The 6158-nt window shown below is 41.2% G+C and overlaps 1 long non-coding RNA gene across 1 annotated transcript; it reads right to left on the reverse strand.

Moving 5' to 3' along the window:
- Nucleotides 1-3814: 3814 nt before the first annotated feature.
- Nucleotides 3815-5620, reverse strand: LOC119281684. Its single transcript, XR_005138509.1, has 2 exons — nt 4183-5620; nt 3815-3985 (listed from the first exon to the last, which is right to left on the reverse strand). It is a non-coding gene; the product is annotated as an uncharacterized LOC119281684 (long non-coding RNA).
- Nucleotides 5621-6158: the final 538 nt, after the last annotated feature.

Below are 6158 nucleotides of genomic sequence, written 5' to 3' on the forward strand. Positions count from 1 at the left end.
ACTAGGCTCACCTATGTGCACCAACAACTTATGCTAAGCAAGATAAGCAACTATGTGATAGCAAGATATATGACAAGAACAATATGGCTATCACAAAGTAAAGTGCATAAGTAAAGGGCTCGGGTAAGAGATAACCGAGGCACGCGGAGACGATGATGTATCCCGAAGTTCACACCCTTGCGGATGCTAATCTCCGTTTGGAGCGGTGTGGAGGCACAATGCTCCCCAAGAAGCCACTAGGGCCACTGTAATCTCCTCACGCCCTCGCACAATGCAAGATGTCGTGATTCCACTAAGGGACCCTTGAGGGCGGTCACCGAACCCGTACAAATGGCAACCCTTGGGGGCGGTCACCGAACCCGTACACTTTGGCAACCCTTGGGGGCGGTCACCAGAACCCGTCAAATTGCCCGGGGCGATCTCCACAACCTAATTGGAGACCCCGACGCTTGCTCGGAGCTTTACACCACAACGATTGAGCTCCGAACACCACCAACCGTCTAGGGCGCCCAAGCACCCAAGAGGAACACGCTCAAGGGCACCAAGCACCCAAGAGTAATAAGCTTCTCAACTTGTAACTTCCACGTATCACGTGGAGAACTCAAACTGATGCACCAAATGCAATGGCAAGGGCACACGGAGTGCCCAAGTCCTTCTCTCCCAAATCCCACCAAAGCAACTAATGCTAGGGAGGAAAATGAGAGGAAGAACGAAAGAAGATCACGAAGAACTCCAAGATCTAGATCCAAGGGGTTCCCCTCACTTAGAGGAGAAAGTGATTGGTGGAAACGTGGATCTAGATCTCCTCTCTCTTTTCCCTCAAGAACTAGCAAGAATCATTGGAGGGATTGAGAGTTAGAAAGCTTGAAGAAGGTCAACAATGGGGGAAGAATACGAGCTCAAAGGATAAGGTTGAATGGGGAAGAAGACCCCCTTTTATAGGAGCTCCCGAATCCAACCGTTATGCTCACAGCCCGCACAGAGCGGTACTACCGCTCCAAGGAGCGGTACTACCGCTAGGGTGGTAGTACCCCTTCGAAACACAACAGCGAGGAGGCAAAAAGGCTAGAAGAACTGTTGAAGCGGTAGTACCGCTCGTCCTCACGGTACTACCGCTCGACCTCACGGTACTACTGCTTGCGAGCGGTACTAAAAAAATACTTCTGTTCCTACTTCCGCTGAGCAAAACACGAGATTTTGGTCCAGAGCGGTACTACCGCTTAGGAGCCGTGGTAGTACTGCTCTGGTGCGGTACTACCGCTCAGGAGCCGCGGTAGTACCGCTCTGGAGCGGTAGTAAAAAATTACATCCGCTCTAGTCGCGGTAGTACCGCTGCAGCCTTTACCAAAACAGCCACAACTTTTGCAAACGGACTCCGAATTCAACGAAACCAAGTTTGTTGGAAAGCTAACGACATGGGATAACACAATCTTGATAGAAATGTCAAGAATAAGCAAATGATAAAAGTCTCAAAAGAAAATGGTGAGAACCCTTCATCGGATAAGACCGGTAAAACCTCCAACACCGAAAACATCATAGAAGACGCATGTGAACTCCGTTTTCGATGAACTCAAGCTTGTCATCAAGATGACCATAAGCTATAAGACTCACAAAGATAACCCAACAAGAACCAAGAAACATGATGCAAGTATGCAATGGTTTGGGCTCTCTACTAACGATACAATCAAGCTACCAACTTGAGAGCCCCCCATCAAACGATCCTATAACTCGGTCTCCCAACTACCACTACGAGACCGGTAAAATAGAAAACCTATCAAGGGAAAACCTTTGCCTTGCACATGGTCCACTTGAGCTAGATGAATACGATCTTGACTCCCTCAATTTGGACCACCTTTCTTGATTCCATTGGCTCGATGAAGACTAGATGATTGCTCCCCCATAGTCCACTATGGGTGAGCCACTCTTAGGCACATCTTCAAAAGTCCATTGACACCACAATGGATGGCAAGATTCAAGCATTTGATCTCTTCGTGATGCTCCACTTGAACTTGCACACGGCAATCTTGATGACGATCACCACTTGATGTCATCCTTTCCATGGGTTGTATGATATCTGCCTCTTGATGCAAGCCCATGGACACGTACCTAACCCCACATAGAACTCTCACATAGACCATGGGTTAGTACACAAAGTGCAATGGACAATGCTTACCATACCATGGGATCACTTGATTCCTCTCGGTACATCTTCTACGCTTTTTGAGTTGATCAACTTGATTCACTCTTGACTTAGTCTTGATCAACCTTGAATATTTCCAACTCTCTTCATTTGGATGATGTCTTGAAGGTAAACATGAATGATCACACAATCTTCTTCTTTAAGACATGCTTGCAATAAGGTCAACACTCACATGACCAATCTTTGGATAATTCCTTAATAGCACCTTGGTCAACTCATAAACTCCTTGAAACCAACACATGGACTTCAAGAAAAGCCTATGGACAAATCCTTCAAATATAACTCAAGACAACCATTAGTCCATAGGGATCGTCATCAATTACCAAAACCAAACATGGGAGCACCGCATGTTCTTTCAATCTCCCCCATTTTGGTAATTGATGACAATCACTTTCAAGAGAGTTATATAAGGAATTATGCTTCACTATGCAATGCAACAACCAATAGTGCATGCATATGAGATGCAAATGCTAAGGAACAAAACCAAAGCAAGAAGAGATAACTCTCTAAACTTCTCAACAAAACTCTCTGAAACTTCTCCCCATTGGCATCGATTGCCAAAATGGGTGAAAAGCTATAAATTGTGGTCCTCCATAAATTGTGTATTTTTTCACAAGAAAGTGGAATGCAATACACATATCCAACGGTAAATACTTGGAGGAACACAAACTATATTGAGGCACAAAGATTGCTAAAGAATGATATGCCACAAGGACATAACAAAGAGAGACACAAGCAATCAAGAAATCAAAAGATACCAATTGAAGCAAGCAATCAAAGGATATCAATTGAAACAACTAGACCAAAGATCCTACGAGCCACATGAATAAAGGATATTATGATATTGGCAAAGGAGTGTTCTAAAGAAACTAGAGAAGCTCCCCGTGATTTGTGCACACATAAGAATATCTATCTATTATATAATTAAGCCATCATGTTCGTCCACATATGCTAATATTATTTACACCATTTGATCAAGAAAATAATGGCTAAGATTTAAAGGATTTTACGTAACATATTAACATGGATGTCTCAATATATTGAACTGCCATGTTGTCACGTGTATACATGCTTATGCACGGCAAGACTTGCATCTGATGTAATTACGCTAGGCTAGCAAGAGTCATCATTAACTAAAAAAAGCTAGCAAGAGTCATGACCATGTACGAGAAAAGGAGTCGGACCCAAGCTCGCGTACGTCTACGAGTCAGCGAAGGAGTCCAAGATTTATCAATTCCCACGCGAACTAAGCAACCTTTAATTTCCTTTTTCTATTTATTAAGCATCAAAGTATTATATATTTCTTCTTTTAAATTTGCAAATTATTTTTAACTTCCTTAACATCCAACATATTTCTAGAAAAAAATTGTCGTCAGATAATCTACACAATACTAATCCATTCTTCTCAGGATACATTAGTAAAATTGTTAGATCATAGTCTCATGGAACAAGAGGTATGGTTACACGCTCATCCCTTCTGCTTATATCACACAATCATCATTCAACATTAATTTTACAATATGACATTCAACTCTTCAGTCTGACCCATGATGCACTTTCTCAATAGCTCTTTTTTCAAGATGTTAGGACAATCAAACACACAAGACGGTTGAATAGCTCTTTTGTCAAGATGTTAGGACAATCAAACACACAAGATGGTTGACAAATCGAAGGCATGGAAACAACTCCATCAACTTGCATCCAATATACACCCATGATGCCCAAATGATCGTAAGGCACAAAGAACGTCCAACAAACTGAAGACACGACATCAACACCATCAACCTCGGGTAATATCCTCATGCAGTTCTTCTTGTGTGTCAGCATTTGATCTCAGCTCAACCTTGCTTCTAATCTTCAATGTCAAAACTCTTCTAAGACTGAACTGTACACCATGATTTTTCTATGCATCTACACACTGCCATGACAGTAGTGTGAAAGCTACAAAAAGAACAACACTACTGAACACTTACACCATCAACCTCGGGTAATATCCTCATGCAGTTCTTCGTGTGTGTCAGCATTTGATCTCAGCTCAACCTTGCTTCTAATCTTCAATGTCAAAACTCTTCTGAGACTGAACTGTACACCATGATTTTTCTATGCATCTACACATTGCCATGACAGTAGTGTGAAAGCTACAAAAAGAACAACACTACTGAACACTTACTGATTTATAGTGCCATACCGGATAACAATATTGATCTCCAGATGTACTCTATGTGACACCTGATCTCAGCTCAACCATGCTTCTAATCTTCAATGTCAAAACTCTTCTGAGACTGAACTGTACACCATGATTTTTCTATGCATCTACACACTGCCATGACAGTAGTGTGAAAGCTACAAAAAGAACAACACTACTGAACACTTACTGATTTATAGTGCCATACCGGATAACAATATTGATCTCCAGATGCACTCTATGTGACACCTCCATTATTAGTCTCTATCCAAATGCACATACATGTCTGCAGTGGCAAAACACTATGAAGAAAACTCTATATGTCACTGACGAAATCAAATTTGCAGAGATGACAGTCCAACATACGTCAGCACTATCAGCTCACCATACAAAAAGAAAGAAAGAAAAAACTCTAAACTCAAGGAGCACAAAGCGGACAAGGACTGCAAAGGGAAGAAGAAATATGAACACAGAGGCTCCTAAACAATTGATAAAGGATGCTAAAGAAGATAAGGAATTGAAGCATGCAAGAAGCGAAAGCAACAAAGTTAACATTAGAGTCAATGTTGGAGACAACAACAAAACCACAACCTCAACAAGTACTAATAGAAAGGCATGTAACTTCGGAAGGCCAACATACAAATGCTAATATTGAAAATCATTGCTATGGTGTGAAGAAAGATTAAATTCAACAAAGAAACTACGACACCCTCTTTTGGAATATGCTGCAAACAGGGAAAAATTAATCCGCCACCACTGAGCCTCCACCATACCTCAGAAACCTCTTTAGAAGAGCACAAAGCGGACAAGAACTACAAAGGGAAGAAGAAATATGAACACAGAGGCTCCTAAACAATTGAGAAAGAATGCTAAAGAAGATAAGGAATTGAAGCGTGCAAGAAGCGAAAGCAACAAAATTAACATTAGAGTCAATGTTGGAGACAACAACAAAACCACAACCTCAACAAGTACTAATAGAAAGGCATGTAACTTCGGAAGGCCAACATACAAATGCTAATATTGCAAATCATTGCTATGGCGTGAAGAAAGATTAAATTCAACAAAGGAACTACGACACCCTCTTTTGGAATATGCTGCAAACAGGGAAAATTACTCTGCCACCACTGAGCCTCCACCATACCTCAGAAACCTCTTAAGAAGTGAAGGGCAGGATTATAAGGCCATACAACTCAATGGTGTCATTCACATCGATGGGAGGAGTTGTGGACAAGGAAATAAACACTTAGAAAGGACATTCTATTTTTCGTTTGCATGGATAGAACTACCACCATATCGGAACTCTTTTACCTGAAGGTGCAGATAAACCTCGGTTCACATAGTTGTACATCTATAATAACGTAAATGAGGTGGCAAACAGGATAAGTGCGTCAAGATGCAATGATAATAAATCAACAGTGGACCCCCAACATCGTCAAAGAACTGCAAATAATGCTCATCAACAACATCCTTGCAAAACAAGCTAGGAATATATTTGCCTAAGCAAGCATTCTGCCATGGACAACTGTATGTGGCATTATAAAGAGTGATAAACAAGGAACGATTGAAGGTGTTGATCAATGACAAAGAGTGTGAAACTGAAGGTGCCGCAAAGAATATTGTTTATAAAGGTATATTCTAATTTACAATGTGGTTCATCAAGTCAACAAAACTAGAATTTTGCATAGGCAATGCATGTGCAATTACATAGAGTCGAAGACAACCTAAGCATATATATACATGTCTGATCTTTCCACAAAATATTACTTTTTTGTT

The sequence above is a fragment of the Triticum dicoccoides genome, chromosome 3B (assembly GCF_002162155.2).
Source record: "Triticum dicoccoides isolate Atlit2015 ecotype Zavitan chromosome 3B, WEW_v2.0, whole genome shotgun sequence".
In the NCBI taxonomy this organism is placed as follows: Eukaryota; Viridiplantae; Streptophyta; class Magnoliopsida; order Poales; family Poaceae; genus Triticum; species Triticum dicoccoides.